The 16,497-nt window shown below is 36.0% G+C and overlaps 1 pseudogene; it reads left to right on the top strand.

The window, feature by feature from the left end:
* Positions 1-5,326: 5,326 nt before the first annotated feature.
* The window catches only part of LOC149536532 (microtubule-associated protein TORTIFOLIA1-like), a 77,815-nt pseudogene continuing 66,644 nt past the window's right edge, over positions 5,327-16,497 (top strand).

Raw genomic sequence — 16,497 nt, forward strand, 5'->3', positions numbered from 1 at the left:
AAACATCAACTCCTAGAACTCCCCCACAAAATGGAATTGATGAGAGAAGAAATAGACCTGTGATTGATTGTGCCAGAACATTAATGATGGAAAAGACTGTTGCTCTAAAATACTGGAGAGAAGTTTTAAGTGTAATTGTTCATACACCGAATCATGTACAAGTCAAGAAATGTACAAATACAACACCTTTTGAATTATGGTATGGTCACTCACCCAATGTAAAACATTTCAAAATATTTGGTTGCAAATGCTTTATCCTTCAAGATGCTAGAAATGGAAAATTTGATGCAAAAAGTGATGAAGGCATATTCCTTGGTTACTCCACTAGAAGTAAAGCATATAAGTGTTTGAATACTAACACTAATAAAATTGTGGAAAGTGCAAATGTAAACTTTTATGAGCATACAGAAGTCCAAGCTGAAGAACCAAAGAGAATGGATGAATATAGAACCTTTGTGTATTCCTATGAAGGAATGCTTGTTGACGAGGATGTTTTCAATCAAATTGGGATTCAACAAAAAATTTCAATTTCAGTCGAGTCACAACTAGTGAATGTTGAGTTACATTCAAAAGATGAGTTGCAGAATGAAGGAAATGCACAATCTGATCCTGAAGTCAGTACACATGAAGAGATGAAGAACAACTTGACAATGCAGTGCATAGTGATCCTGAATCTAAAAGATCAAACATGGAAACAAGGACAGAACCAAGATTATCCAAATATGTAAAAAGACATCACCCTGCTGAATAGATAATTGGTGACAAAGATGCAAGACCAATGACAAGAAATAGACTAAGACATGAATAATGTCTGATCAACAATTTTGAACCTAAGACAGGATATGGTGCATTACAAGATGATGACTGGTATAAAGCTATGGAAGAAGAAATTTATCAAATAAAGAAGAACAAAACCTGGAGTCTGGTTCCCAGACTAGTTGACAAAAATGTGATTGGCACCAAGTGGGTATTCAGAAACAAGCTAGATGAGAATGGTGAGATTACTAGAAACAAAGCTAGACTAGTATGCAAGGGTTATGCTCAAGAAGAAGGATTGGACTATGGGGAAACATTCGCTCCTATTGCTAAAATGGAAGAAGTAAGAACTTTACTTGCATATGCTACATATAAAGGTTTTAAAGTCTATCAAATGAATGTAAAATCGGCCTTTCTAAATGGTATATTAGAAGAGGAAGTCTATATTGAACAACCAGAGGGATTTGTTGATGAGAACAACAGGGATATGGTTTGTAAATTACATAAAGCACTCTATGGTCTGAAACAAGCACCCAGAGCATGGTATGAGAGACTTCACAAGTATCTAGTGCAAATAGGATTTGAAAGAACTGATGATAACAACAACATGTACATCAGATAAGAAGAAAGTAAGGATATTATTGTATCTAAAATCTTTGTGGATGACATAGTTTTTGGAGGAAAGGAAGTGATTTGCAAAGGTTTTGTTGACAAAATGAAACATGAGTTTGAGATGTCTATGTTTGGAGAGATCAATTTTTTTGTTGGTTTGCAAGTACATCAACTAAAGCATGGTATATTTGTGACTCAATCAAAGTACATCAAGGAGATACTTAAAGCATTTAGATTAGAGGAATCCAAACCAGTTAGCACACCAATGGAAACAGGGAATAAGCTATCCAAAAATGATGTATCAGCTGAAGTCAATCAAGAAATGTATAGATCCATGATTGGAAAACTACAATATGTTGTACAAAGTAGACCAGTCATAGCATTAGTAGTTGGAAAAGTGGCTAGATTCTCTGCTAATCCCAAAGAAAATCATCTCATAGTAGTAAAAAGAATAATGAGGTATCTTAAAGGAACTGATAACTTTGGTCTATATTACAAAAAGGATGAGAAGTTTGAGCTCAATGCATATAGAGATGCATATTGGGGAGGCAACATTGATGAAAAAAAAAGAAAAAGTGGAGGTGCATTACTTTTAGGTAAAAAGCTAGTTACTTGGACTAGCAAGAAACAAACATGCACATCCTAGTCTACTGCAGAATTAGAATATGTGGTAGAAGCAGTCAATTGCACAAACATTCTGTGGCTCACACATCTATTGAAAGGAATGAAAGAAGAGGTAACTAAACCTGTGATATTGTATTGTGATAATACAAGTGCTATAAACATATCCAAAAATCCAGTAATGCATGCAAAAACCAAGCATATTGCAATCAAGTATCACTATGTCAGAGAATTGGTAGAAGACAAACAAGTGAAATTGGAGTACATTCACACAAAGGAACAAACTGTAGATATCTTCACCAAACCATTGCCCAAGGATGCTTATGAATATCTTAGAGGCAAGCTGGGGGTAATGCCCCTAACTCAAGAAGTCTAAAGCAACAAGGAAGCTGCCTTGCACCAATAGGAACAAATCATTAAAATACCTAAAGAATGATGCAGAGGATGAGAACAGGAGTAGAAACTCTAAATCAGTCACAAGCATGGTGACAAAGGGAGAAAACAAGAAAGGAAAAACTTATATTTTACATGTTAAAGATGCTACATCTTTGGCATTTATGTCAAAGAGGGAGATATATGTAGAAACTAATCAATACAAAGCAAGATGGAGATATATATGAAAGAGGGGGAGATATGAGATCAGTAGTAAGGATGCAACAGTCAAGAGGAAGAAATAGAAAGAAGCAGAAAACACATATAAATTTTGGTGGTAACTAAGTTGATCAATTGATTAGTCTGGTTTTCCATCAATGCCAAAGAGGAAGATTGTTGGAAATGATTGAAAAGATCATGAGGGAGATCATACATAAAAAGTAATGGAATTGGTAAAGAATGTTCTCAATCATTGTTTTGTCATTGATGTCAAACTTGCTACTTGTAGGAATGACAATTGCTTTAGTGATCCAAATATTACCAATTGGTTGATTGACAAGGAGGAGGCAATCAATAAGATGTAACTAGAACACTTAGAGAAAGGTTGAAGTTATGATGTTATAATGAAGTACAAGGATCAACTAAGCCATTGATGAAATAATGTATTGATGACATACTCTAAGACATAGAGAATGGGCACACTAAAACATATCTTAAATGTAAGGTTTTAGCTAAGTCATTTGTAAAGCCTAACTAAGTTTATTAGAGAGAGAGTCGAGTAAGCTAGTTAGTGCTGAACAGATTCCTAGTTGAAGCTGAGCAAGAAACAAGTGCCGAGTAAATATCAGGTCCCAAGAAAGAAACAAGTGTTGAGTCAAGAAAAAAGTACTGAGTGAAGATCAGGTGCCGAGCAAATACAAGTGCCGAGCAGATACAAGTGCCGAGTAACACAGAGGTGCCAAGCATCAGTAAACCAATAATGTCGAGTTGCTGCATTATTTCAAAGATTGGATATTTGCCAGATCTGAGCCAACAAGGTTGTTATCTAGAATTTTATGAATCAAATAGAAGATAAGAATGATGAGCTGGTGGCACAGAACACCATGTAGAACATTTTTGGAGTATACAATTGGACTCTAGATGAAGTTTCTAGATAAAAGGAAGATATGGCGTAGATACATTGTATCCTACCTAATCTACCTAAAATCATAAAATTGGAGAAGAAGAATCAAGTAGCAAAGGGACTCCAGATTTCTATTTAAGGAGTCATAAGGTCACGAAGCAAAAAGAACGAAAAAGGTCAAACATGAAAGCATAAAGTGTTGAAGGAGGTGCTAAGGAGTTATAAAGAATAGTTACTCTGCTTCAATAGATGACCATAGATATGGTTGCATTGGTATGATAAGTAAGAAGACTCAAGGAGATGAAGCTTGAGATGACAAGCTATCAGAGCTGAAGTGATTAAAAGCCAAGCAAAGGATTGAATTGAAATGTGATTTGTAATCTGCAAAATATGTTGTAAGTTGTATCAAATCAAAAATCCATTATTGTTGCTCTCTAGCAATTGTAATAGTTAGTTTAAATCCTATGGACTTAGGTTGGTTTAATAGCCATGTTGTAAATCCTTTAATAGGGTGACATTCCAAGTGAATGTTCCAGAGTCCTTTTACCAGGCCCATTCCTAACAGTATGGTGAAATCCTCTAATAAAGTCACATTTAATAGTGTGTTGTAAGCCTTTAACAGGGCAGGCTTTTAACAGGGTATCACTTTAAAAGAGTGAGAATTAAGTAGCATGATACTGGTGGTTTTTTCCAAATTGGGTTTCCATGTAAATCACTGTGTCATGAGTTGATCTTGCATGTTTTATTGTTGTATCTTGATTTGTTGTAACTTGCTAAGATGATTGATTTAAGCTTGGATGGATGAAAAGTTTATGGGCTCACTATAATTTGAGAAAAAGTATTATTAGGGCATTTAGACCTTGGATAATAGATTCACCCCCCTGCCTGTCTTAGTTATTCTAAAGAATTATAATAGGGAATCACTCAAAACTCAATAGGATGATCAGAATAAGCATCGATGGAAAATTCAAAAATAGCTTCTCCTTTGGCGGGTTTCGAACCAAGAAGTAAGTTTTTTGAAAAGGCCTAAATAGAAGGGTAAAGTTACTTGTGGGCCCCATTTTTCACTTGCGAAGCCTTCTTTATATTTTTTGAAGGCTTATAGTAAAGTGCTTAAGGCAGAAAAGATAAAGCGAAAGCTTAAGCGAAAAAATGGAAATCACCTTCTCCATTGCGGGTTTTCTACCCTCGAAACCAATTCTTTGCATCTAATGAAAAATTGCTACTACAAGCATGGTAAGTGTTTAAATAGATCACAAGATGTGTTTAGGACAAAAATGGAAGCAAATTAGTGAGATTTGTATGGATATTTTGAGCAAAATCTAGCCAAGCGGATCTTCCTTCAGGGGGTACTCCAATCTTGCTTTTTCGAAACTGGGTGAAAATGAAAAGGTAAGTCAGTAATAAAGAAGAGTTACCATTGGGCTAACAAAAATAGTGAAATGACAAGGAGAAATCTGTTAGAACCCTTACATTTACTAACCCAACAAATTTATCCTTAAATTCACTCGTGTGGTGCAAATTATTGAGTTTAACGGGCATATCAAGGGTTTTTATATAAAGAAGAACATAACAGAATTTCAAATCCCTGCTTTACTATTATATTGTTATATTGAATAGTGCTTCTGAAAAGCTTCAAATTTTAGGGTTCATTTTCTTACATTATCATAATTATTGAATTTCTATCATTCTATATCAAGAAAGATTGCATCAAGATTCTTCAGTTTTGATTGGCTTAGTGGAATCAAGTCAACATGGTAGAGTATCTTTGATACTTCACTACATTTCTTTGATATGCAAGATTTTTAGAGAAGGTTGAGAACTTCGCTGATGCATCCTATAATGGAGAAGCTCCAAGGAAGCGGATTGGTGGAGGCAGCCAGGTTTCCTATTGCAGTACAAGCTCCAGAGCTGATTGTGGAATGTATCAATCATTACAACCTAGACACCAAGCAGATCCTATTGCTTGATCAAATGGTATTGATTTCAATTGATAGGCAAGTAGTGGTGAATTGTCTACAAATTTTGGAACAAGAGGACTTCTCTGAGCTAACAATTGGAGGAGCCATGTATGAATTCTCCCTGGAGAAGATGGTGTGGCAGAAGGAGATCATGAATTCCTGGTTCCAAAAGCCTAGAGGGGCAAAGAGTAAGGTCCCTAAAATCCTGTTTGGCATGGATCTTAAGCCCAAAATTGTGGATATTTTAGTCCTCTTACATCAACTAAAAGGTGAGGTAGAAGCACTCAATTTTATAGAACAATTCTTCTTTATGGTGTAAATTATCTGCTTAGACACACAATATGTTGACTGGTCATATGAAGTTAGTGAACATATTTCTAGGACTCTCAGTGTAGCTAAGTTTTACAATTCATTTTATATGTCATCTTTCTTGATATATATGTTGGCTTCCCTACAATTGTGGCTGGGACTCCCTAGAATAGAGAATTTTCCTAAAAATGTTAAGAGTTATGATTTTTATCCATGCTTGTAGTTACAGAATAGCTCTGAGGAGTATGTATGGGTTAATGATGCATTTACTATGAGAATCTACAAGGAGCTCCAAGGGTGTCCGGATTGGAGATTCAGCCCAAAAGAAATGGCAGTCATCAGCCAGTTTGGCTATTATTTTATCCAATTCTCATCTTTCTCTTATTTGCGTCTTGTAGCATTTGACAGATTTCCCATGAAGCTACCTAGATATTTAGATGATATGATCATGCTCATCGAGATCGTCAGGCAAGCAATTCAAGTAAATGTGCTAAGCGCCAGTTTGAAAAAGAAGGGGTATGAATTCCCCATACAAGTTGGAGCTTATAGTTGTGAATCCAGATCTGATGCAAAGAACATACTCAAAGCATTCGAGAATAAATACAAACTGGAGGAGTATGAAGTGGTAAGGTCCATGTTTGATCCAAATGGGTATGCTAGAGATGTGCTCCAAATCGAAAGCGTCATCAAACATGTAACTATTGTGGAAGATTATTGGGCTGATTATAGAGATGAGCTAGAGAGCTGGGACCACGCCTTTGCTAGACTTACAATAGATCAAATCAAGACCTATGGCATCAACTTGGATGTAGAAGGGCTAGAAGATGATGGTCAAAATATGTATAGTAAGACATATTTGACCAAATTGAGAAGCATTCCAATCAGCTCTAAGCCATGTGTAAATATAGAAGAAGATATTGATGTTATGATGGCCCAAATCATCAAGAGAATTGGGAAATGGGTTGAGTGGATAGTAAAAAAGAGCCAGAGCAAGAGAAAACCTACTCAAGCCTCTCTAGCCACTACTACTCCCACTTCCTCTCAAAGTGCCATGCCAAGTGCTACAACTTTGGCTACTCAAGGACCGGCTCAATCTGCAGGAGGAGGTGATCAACCCCTGGAGAAGAATATTTCAATGACTCCAACTTGCCAAGGAGGTTTTATACTAGTGATTGGTGCTCAAGCTGGTACTAAAGAAAAAGGAACAGAAGAGCCAAAAGATGGAACCCCTACCCCAATTCCACTACCCCAATTCCATCTCCACATGTAACCCCAGTTTCATCTCCTCATCATAGCCCTACCCCATATGTAGGTGCTTCTCTTTTGAAGCCAACTAGTTGTCCTATCCAAATAGTAGAAATTGGAGATGATAAGAGTAGCAGTAGTGAGTCCACCAAATCCAATGAAGCTGCAAAGAGAACTCGAGAAGAAGAGAGTGTCTTAGGTTCATCTCGATTCCTCTCTCAAGATCTGAAGAACCCCTTCTCTACAACAATAGTAGCAAAAAATCCAGTAAAGAAGAAAATGTTCAGCAGAGAGTCACTTGGAATGGCTTCTAAGGTGATTGGTACAGAGTCCTGGCTTGAAGACACCTTAGAATGAAAATGAAAGAGGAAAGATGAAAGTATTCCTACAAAGGGTGTTGTGTCCCAAGCGGTACACTTTGGGTTGGCCATGGTAAAAGCTAAGAAATAGAAAACTTTATCCATACTTGAGCAGGATCTAGATATTGGACATTTGACTATGGAGATTGCAAAACCAAACAAGGCAAGGAGGATTGAGGATATGACCCCTGAGGACTTCACTCTGTATTCAATTGATCTTGGAAAGGCCAAGCATGATACAAAACTTGGCTTATGGAGATCAGGCAATGAGATAATAGAAGGATAGTTATAAAGCCTCAAATTGTCAAAGATTAAGATTCAAGCTGAGATAGAGGAACTCAAAAGATTCATCAAGTAGCTAGTTGTTCCATTGGCAACCATTACTGGTGTGCCTGCTACTAAAAATCCTATAGCATAAGAGGTGCAAGCATTCATCTCACAGCTTCAGAAAGATAGACATTTCGGTTAGATTGGGAAAGAGTGGATTGATAAACTCAATGCAGATGGAGTTTCTCTGATTGATCAAATTGAGAATGTTATCCTTCAATTGGAGACTAAGAAAGATAATATCTTGTCTAATCAACATACTTTGATCATGAAGAAAGCACGATGTGATGAGTGTATTTCTCTCTTGAAAATGGTTATCTAAATGAAGGCAAAGGAAGCGGTTGAAGTAAATTTTTTGAAGAAAGGAACTGAACCCCTATTTGAATGGCTCCAGGGTATGCAATTCAAGCTAGAGATGATTCAAGAAGCTAAAAAAGGACTTAAGGAAATAGGATATCAAGTGAAAAGAACTCAAGATGGGGCATTTGAACTTATGAAAGGATTACACACTGATCGACAAACTAGTGGTCAAGGGAGAGCCCTTATTGGAGTAGAGATAATGAAGAACAACTTCTCCATGTATTTAAGTAACCTATCAGGAATGGCTTCAAGCATTCAAAATAGAGTGATAGAGCTCCAGACATTGGGTGGATGCATACACATAGCTGCTGAAGAATTGACAGGACATCTAAACTCTATGAAAGAATTGACTCAAGAACATTCCAAATGGCTCTTAAGATTGACAAATGTACATGTGCCTAGTCATGAGGAATTAGTTGCCATTATAGTTGCTGCCAAAGCATATAGTGCGAAAGTTGAAAAGGGGAAGAAGTCTAAATAATTCGATGATCCCTCCTTTTCACCTTTTTGTGTGACTTCTACCAATTTTGTAAATTTTGTAATATGACAAATTGGCATCTTGCCATTTGTCTCCTCAGAAGATGAACCGATTTAGATTCCTATTGTAATGGTCATCTCTCAAAATCTATATGTATGAAGTTGATATATTAATGAAAGGTTGGAAAAAATTTTGGTGTGAAGTATTGTTTGTTGCAGAGACAATTGAATGGTATTTTATTTCAAATCATTTTTCGTTCCAAGTATTGTGATTAGTTCGTATTTCCTTTCTGTATCACGAAGAACTAAGGAAGAATGGAGTTTCATTTTTCTTGTTTTCCAAATATAAATGAATGTAATAAGTATTGTTATACTCCATTTGGCGAAAGGATTCTGTTAGTTTTTCTCGATTCATTAGTTGTATTTCAGATTTGAGTTTGATTTAGTTTAGCATCAATTGATTATGCAAATGGATTTATGGATTCATAAGATGTGTGGACACATGAATCTATTTCAGTATCGAGAAGTCTTTCTTGCCTAAATTAAGTTCTAGTTAGGCTTAATTTGGTTTGCCTCTTCTCCTCTCAGGTTAAGAGCATACCCCGCATTAGTTTTAGGAACAAAACATAATTCCTTGAACATCATTCATATAGGGAGCTATACCTACTAATTCAGAGAAAAGCCAGTAATTACAGAGCAGCTTTTCAACTATTGTATTCAGATATTATTCCTAATTTGAGGTATTAAGAGTCATATTTTCACAAGAAACAAGAAAAGAAAAATCTATTTACCAACATAGAGCTGAGTTCTCACAAGGAGAAGCCTTACAGCTTGGAGAAAATATCTAGAAATGGAAGTCTACAAACTTGGGAAGATCATAGAAAACTAGGAAATTGAGATACATCTCATTCTACACTCTCTAGAAGAAGCTAGGGAAGAATTGAGAAAATCCTTAAAGAGAAGAAGAGAGATTGCCATAGCTGAGAATGATGCATAGTACAAGGAGATTAACACCTCAAAAGTGTTTGCAAATGGATATTCCAAGGAGTTTTATGTAGCAATAGCATATCTGATGGAGAAGAATAGAGCTCAAGCAAAAGAGATCAAAACTCTCAGGCCTGAACAAGAATCACAAGCCATAATCCTTTGTGAAGTGACTGAATAGAAGAAAAGAGCCATTGAAGATAAGGCTATGAGAGAAGATGATAAGAGAAACCTAGCCAATAAATTGGAGGAAAAGTCAATTGAGCTTGCAAGAATTTCCAACATGCGGCTAGACACCCTAAGCCAGATGATGAATGCACATCATGAGCTGAATATCAAGGACATTGAGATCTCTACACTGAAGTTGCAAAATGAACAACTAGAAAATGACTTGAAAAGAGATAAGGAAATTGTGGAAAGCTTCAACAAACCTAATGAAGCCATCAAGTATTTTGAAGAGCTACTGAGATCACCAAGATCTAGTAATGAGACTTCAGGACTAGGATACATTAGCACTAAAAAAGGAGAATCATCCAAGACTACAGAAGAAAGAAGTGACAAAGGTAAGAATACTAAACCCACTTGTCATTTTATTGGTAGAAAGGGACATAGCTCTAATGTGTGTAGGAGCAAGAATGCCAATCAACATGACAAACCTAAAAACACGGGTTACTATCACAAGTGCAACAAGCAAGGTCATCAGGCACATGACTATAGGACAAGAACCATCAGAACACCAAGATTTGAAGGTCACTACTACAATTTCAAGAAGTATGGACATAGAGCTTTTGAGTGTAGATCAAAGCCTATGTGGACACCAAATCAACTAGCAAAGACCAAAAGTCATGGACATCACTACAATTGAGAATACAACAGTAGCTAAAGTTATCGCTACAGTCAAGAGTATCGACACATCATTGAAAATTGCATAAGAACACATTTCAATGGAAACTATAGTAGATGGTTGAGCTAAACTACATGCTTCAGTTGTTTGAAGACTAGACACATCAGCAAAAATTGTCCAACAAGGTCAAAGGCACCCAAATCAAAGTTCAACAAAGGAAAAGGAAAGGTAGATGTTGAACACATCAAAGTTGAGATTAATAAAACATGGAAGAAGAAAGATGGAAGTAGCACATCCAATGGAGGGATCACTTCACCTAAAGGGTCAAATGGTCACACTTCATCCAACTAAGAAAAAGAAGGTATGTGGGATTGATATTTAAATTCTTTATCATACATTAGTTTAAAGACAAGTAAGTATTGAAAAGGATAGGTCATCATGAATAGAGATGCAAAGTTAAAGCTTCAAGTTTTCACAAGTGTTGTTGAGTAAGGAAAGTTGCCTTCAGAAGCTGAGTGAAATCCTAGTATATGTCAAGTTGTCTTTCAAAGTTAGTAGAAGCCAAGTGATTAGTTGCAACTGAGTTAGTAGTGGATGCTGAGTGAAGGGAAATTTGTATTGAAGCTAAGTAAGGGAAACTCCAATGTATGCTAAGTGTTGGAAAGACAATGGAAGCTAAGTAAAGCAGAATTGCTTAAGGAGTCAAGTGGACAACTATAAACACACTAAGCATTAAATACTATGAAACAAGAGTATATGATCACATTTTGAATCATTTTTCACCATTGCAAGGAAAGAGAAAAAGATGAGAAGAGTACAAAATGATTTCCAAGAAAAGTTTGAAGCATTTGAGCAGATTTTTACAAAGATTCAAGACAGTTTTGATGATTCAAGGTATTTATACTTGTGTCGAGCTACACAATTTCAAAATTTTGTTGTGTTTAAACCCTAGCTTGAAAAAATTGCTTCCATCTTTAGATAAACTTAGGATAAGGAGCCATTTTAAGCCTAGTTAGTATCAAATGAAGTTAAGCAACCTGATTTCAAACCTATCCCTAAAGTTGTGTATAAAAATGACCTTCCCAGAGCTCTATCCATAATTCCTCCTAAGGTTGTAATGGTTCAAGATGTTAGGAGATGCTATAACTATAAGATTGGTGTTATTAGAGACATGAAAATTAAGGAGGCATATGATAAATTGTGTGAAAATAGAATCTTGAAAGAAGAATTCCAAATCGTTGAAAATAAGGTCTTAACTCATGCCCAAGATTTTGCTACCATGTTTAAGAAAAAATGAGATCAGAATTATGTTAAGTAGGATACATGATGGTAGTTTGTGCTTGGAAGATGGGCTAGTCAAAATCTCAAAAAGGATTATTCATAGGGTAATAGGGTATCCAACACTAGATTAGCCCAAAACACTAAGGAGTAACTCCAAAGAAGCTATTGAGAAGACTACTGGAGCTAAGTGGAACAAGAGAGGCATGACCATTGATATCATTAAGGATCCTCTTGTTGATTTTTTTGTTAGTGTCATATCTCATAAATTCTACCACTCTAGCAGACTCAATAGTGTTCCATGTATTACAATGGATGTTGGTTATAAACTTTTTAAAAAGGATCATACTTATGATCTAGCTAAACTGCAATTACAATAGATCAATGAAGATTTGGGAGCTATAAGAAGAACAGAGGGAGCTCAATGTAAATCTAGAGCAATTTTGATATGTGTATTTTTCTATATACAGAATGAATTCCCCTCTTATGGAAAGATAAACTAGAAGACGAATAGCTCTATAGTAGCCTAGGTAAATGAATACATTGAATAAATGGGAGACAATTTTGAGACTATTATGACCAGTTATTTTAGAGACTTAGGATTCCAATCTCACTTATGGAGTAGCACATAAATGATATTTGTTTTCTTGTTGATATTGACTACACCTACATTCAAGCAACCATACTAAGGGTAAGATGGCTTAGACCACTTGGTTATGAAATAAATATGGACGAGGCATCTGCAACAATTACAATATTGCTTGTAGAAGAAGTACATAAAAGTGTCCAACACTTTGGAACATATGATGTAGTAAGATCCAAGGTGGATATGGAACTAAAAAAAGCCTCAACACTAAAGAAAAAGGATAAATTAGTGAAGAATCTCAAAGCAAAATTTGGTGAAGGCTCCGTAGCAGAAGAAGAAGAAGAAGAAGAAAAAAATAGGGCCAAGGACCACTAGCACTAACACAAGGCATGGGTGAAGATGCTATGGAACAAGAAGGTGCTGAGTGAGAAGAGGAAGTACCAAAGATAGAGCCTAAGAAGAGGAAAGCATAGAAATATCTTGTTGAACAACCTAAAGGTGAAAAGAAAGCTAAGCCAAGCCCTACAAAACCTACCACAAGGGAAGATACAAGGGCTATAACAAAGGTTGCAAAGGAATAAGAAAAGACGAAAGCCATAGAGTAGGGAGGACCAGCATGGAAGAAGCAGAGGAGAAAATATGTGGCACCTCTAGAATTAGATGAGGAGAGGATAGAGTCTGATGACAATGGTTAGTTTAAAGTGGTAAGCCACACCACTAAATCTGATTTGGAAAACATATGTGACAACATTAGGGACAATGCAGACTTGCCAAGACTCAAAGGCATTGATTTTAATAAGTTGACAAGAGAGGAGCAAAACATGGTGGAAGAATCAATATATACCATGGTGGCAAAGTTCAAGAATACTCCACTTGAACTAGATAATACTATGCCTAAGGAGTTATATTCCATTGTAGAAAATAAATGGCATTATTGCCTAAATATGGAAAAGGAGATAAGGGAGTCAACATTGGATCATGTGATATTTGAACTCACAAAAGGTCAAATAAGCAAGGCTAATAAGAAACATGGGAGAAAATTTGGACCCAAATACAGGGCATTTAGTATTTTGCAAAATAAAATTGAAGATGTTGTGAAGAAGTCCACTCTAATGTGGAAAGTAATTTATGGGCTCACAACTATAAAGGAAGGATAGAAAGATCCCTTTGAGGAAAGGAACAATGACGAGGAAGAAGAAGAAAATGATAAGGAGGAAGAAGGAGAAAAGGATAAGAAAGAAGAAGGAGAAAATGACAAAGAAGATGTTACAATGGAGAAAGACACACAAGAAAGTGAAAAGGCAATTGCTAAGGAGCAAAAATAGGAATAGAGTGTACAAGACACACAAATGCCACCACCAAGTCCTCCACATGTAACACCCACATCTGTAGAGACAATAATTGTGAAGGATGTACCTGACACCTTTGATCAAAACATCAACCCATTGAATACAAAGGATCTTAGAAAGATCCTTCACCAAACTACTTTACAATCATAGCTATTGTACCAATCTAATTTTGGTGAGTGTGGATGAACTTTAGAAAGTTTTAGTTGAGATAACAAAGGATAAGGTGAATCCACAAGAACCACCTTCACAAACACCAATAGCTACAAGTGGAAAACCACAAGTACAAGTAGCACAAGACGCATTAGCCAAGGTTGACACCATAGTCACAATGACTTCAACTATTGAGGAGCAAGAAAAGGGGAAAATAGGATAGAAGTATAGCTCTATTCCTATAGCACAAAGTCAAGGTGCACTCCCTCAGATCACTATAATTGATCAAGTTAGAACTGAAGAAGACAAGGAAGAGAGCCCTAAGGAGAAGGAACAAGAGGCAATTCAAACATTGGTCAATTTTCCTACTACAGGGACTTCTACTAGAACAACATGGCAACTGAGCACTGATGTAGTACCACTACAATTATTAGCACCAAGCTCAACCTCTACCAAGTTAGCAAGGGTACTTCATAATCGAGACCCTGCACTTGATGAGGAGATAGTCATTCCAAGATATGACTATAAAACTATGAGTATCAATTAGATTAATGAAGTGCAAGAGGCACTAGAAAAGAAGAAGAAACAAGAGATACTCAGGAATGAGTATAAGCAAAGGCAAGCATTGATAGAAATGAAGGACATCTTTCTAGACGCATTCAGCTTGCAAGTACCTGATGAGACAAAACCCATAATGGAGAAATTATCCAACATAGTGGACTAGATACAAAATGAGGACCTAGACACCAATGCCAAATTGCTTGAATGGTCTGAAAAGAAATTCTAGATGAAGGTGAATGAGAAAATATCTAGTGAGATAGCACTTTCTCAAGTAGAACTAGCAAAGAAGATAGAGAAGGTAAAAGTAGTACTTAAGAATATATTCTTACCATACTCCAAATTGTGTGATTCCTCATACTTCAAAAAAGAGACTAGCCAGAGGATATTGAGCTTCGAGAGGAACCTTAAAGTATCTAGCATGCAACTAAAAAAGGATCTAGCTCAAAGTGAGAAGCATTTTTCTACAACGCTTCACACACAAAAGGAATTAGTTGTACTCATAGAAAATGAGGCAAACACCAAGGCCAAGCTATTACAAATTCATTATGCTATAACCCGTGACATGGAATTTTTGCACAAAGAACTGGCCTATGCAGAGAATGTCTTGAAGAAAGATCCCAATCTTTCTACATTGGAAAGCCTAGTACACCTTGCAGTAGAGACATCCATCTAGCTTAAAGAACTAGAAATTGCATTAGATAATTGGGATGGTGCTCTAAAGATCATAATGGAGATAAACAAATCCTTTTTGGCTAAGTATTCAATTAATGCATAAGAACCCTTTGACATAAGTGTCAAAAAAGGGGGAGATAATAAAAGAGATACCCAATAAGGGGAGATACCCAATAGGGGGAGATATAATAAATTGGGTCAGATAATAAAATTTTGAGTTTTGAGGAGAGAAAAGGAGATAAAGCCAAAAGGATATAAAAATTGCAAGAGAAGATGTGTGAAATGGTGAGTAAAAACAAAGAAAAAAGAAACAAAGTAGATAGAAATAGGATAGAGAAGGGAAGGAATGACAAGGAAAAGTTAAAGAGTATCAGAATAATTAGCATGAGACAAATCTAGCATAAGGAGTTTTGGATACAGAAGTGACACATCAGCTCAGGGGGAGTTACAAGTTTTGAGGTATATAGTTTTCTACAAAATTTTAAAAAAGTTTTTTGAAATTACGTACATATGTTGAACAAGATGTATATTATACTTAGAGAGATCAAATTCATAATGTTTAGTTAAGCGTTGTTAACACTCATGTCAAAGGGGGGAGATTGTTGATCTCAAAATTGGTTTTGACAATTGAGTGTCAACACACTTAAGCAATTTCTAAGTTGATGTCAAGTATAATATAGATTCCAAACTATAGTATTTGTTGAGCCAGAAGTTCAATAGGTGTCGATTTATTCAAGTGATGAGTAAGTTTCAAGTTCCAAGTGAAAATTGATGTTGAGCTAGTATATGTGCCGAGAAAAGTATAGGAGCTGAGCAAGATAGAGTTACTATAGAAGCTGAGCAATATAGAATTTCTATATGTGCTGAGCATCAACAATCAATAAGTGCCGAGTAACATAGAATCAACATAAGTGTTTGTGCCTTCACAAACTTAGATGTAAACCATTTTTGAGCTGACTCAAGATGAATCTTGAAGGATCTAAAAGATAAGATCAAATTTATTACATTTCCTATGCAATCAACATGCAACCAATCAAAAAAATGGAGAGAGCATGCAACCAATCTAAAAAATGGAAAGAATTGAGTGGGAAAGATGGATGAATCTGGATCATAGATTCATACCTAACCCTAAGTCTCAAAACCTTTTTAAGGAAGATGAAACCCCATAATTTAGTGTAATATGAGAATGCATGAGAGAATGCTAGTGAAGTTTTGAAGGAAGTGATAGGGGTGTGAAGACTTAGAGAAGAACAATATTGCAGAATTAGGTTATCAGAATAGAGTATCAACACTACGAACAAAGTTATATCAAATCAAGAAGGATCAGATCAGATTGGACAGAACAAGGATCTAGAATTAGCAATTGAGATTGTAAGTCATCAGGTCAATGCATTCTACTATACTTTCTAGCCATTGTATTAGGGGAATGAAAATCCTATGATGATAGGTTGGTTTAGCATCCATTTTGTAGAACCTTTAACAAGGTGTTAAATCCTTTAACAGGGTGACATTTCAAGTGAGTGTTTGTAAATCTTTTAGACAGGTCACTTT

Source organism: Cupressus sempervirens, chromosome 10, assembly GCF_028749045.1.
Source record: "Cupressus sempervirens isolate cs-2001-9-10 chromosome 10, ASM2874904v1, whole genome shotgun sequence".
NCBI classification, from domain to species: domain Eukaryota; kingdom Viridiplantae; phylum Streptophyta; class Pinopsida; order Cupressales; family Cupressaceae; genus Cupressus; species Cupressus sempervirens.